Source organism: Lagopus leucura, unplaced genomic scaffold (genome assembly GCF_019238085.1).
Source record: "Lagopus leucura isolate 7727_CA_CO unplaced genomic scaffold, USGS_WTPT01 Super-Scaffold_100015, whole genome shotgun sequence".
Classification (NCBI taxonomy): Eukaryota; Metazoa; Chordata; class Aves; order Galliformes; family Phasianidae; genus Lagopus; species Lagopus leucura.
Window position 1 is genome coordinate 13,147,456 of NW_024962269.1, and position 1,304 is coordinate 13,148,759.

Genomic DNA, 1,304 nt, shown 5'->3' on the forward strand with positions numbered 1-1,304 from the left:
TGTGGCTGCTGGGGCCGAGGGCGCAGGGCTGTGAGCCGAGCGGGGCTCTCCATCTGAATCATGGCTCCTTTCCTATAAATATATAAATATCTATAAATATATAAATATACTATTATTGCAGGGGATTGCTGACCTCTAGATTTAGCTTTTTCTATTGCAAGTGCTATCCATGTGAGTGTGTGTGTGTGAAGTTTTTATGCTTACTAAGAACACAGGATCTTGACTTGTTTGTTTTGTGTTAGTTTATTGTAAACAACCATTTGTTGTAAATTGTTATTGGCATTAAATTATAATTTATGATTTTCAAATCCAAAACATTCTCCGCTTTTTATGTCGTAAAGCCTGTAAGCTCTCTCTGTATTTATAAGTTCCTCGCAGCAAGCTTTGGTTCGCTGAGAATAATAGTAAACAGAAAAGCACCAGGGTTCAATCAGAGCACACCCGCACGCACACCCGCACGCACGAGCCCCGTGGATATGCAGACCTAGACGGGTCTGCTCTGCTCCGAGCGGGATTTGTTTAGGGACTGCAGTTAGTTTTAAGTTTATAGCATTTAAAGAAAGTTTTTCTTTTCATGCTGAGTTAGAACAAAAGATCTATCCAAAGATTGAATTGGACAAAAGAGGAGGGTTGGGATCGAGGAGCTTGTTCTATGTGGAATTGAGGAGATCTTTTTTTAAAGAGGGAAGAAAAAAAAAAAAAAAAAAAAGCTGCTAAACATGGCGACTCTTTCCCTTTAAGTCTATTTTTTTCTTCCCTTGCCGTCCCCCCCCCCAAGCCCTCCCTCTTTTCTTTTTTTCTCTTTTCTCTTTTTTTTTTTTTAATTCTTTTTTCTGTTTTTGTTTGGGTTTTTAAATCTCGATTCTTTCCCCACCACGGGCGCGGGGACTGGCGGGGAGAGACCCGAAGGCGACCCGGAACGAGAGCTGCAGAGCGCAGCTCGGGCGCAGGGCTTCGCCTCCCCTCCTCCTCCTCTTCCTCCTCCTCCTCTTCCTCCGCGCCGCCGCTCGCCCGAAGCTTCCCCGGCCCCGCCGGTGGGGAGGTGGGGGGGGAGGCGGCTGCGCGGGCGCGGAGGGGGCGCGGAGGGGAGGCGGCTCTCCCAAGTTCAGACAAAAGCGGAGGGCTGGGGCGAGAGGAGGCGCCTGGCGGGCGGTGCCGGCCCGCCCGTGGGGCTGCCGGGGCCGGGCGCAGCTTCGCGGCCCCTCCGGGCTCCCACCCGGGGGGTTGGAGAGGGGAGGGGGGGAGGGAGAACCCTCTCTCCGCGCGACGGGGAGGGAAAAGCCGCGGTGGGAAGCGCGTGGGAA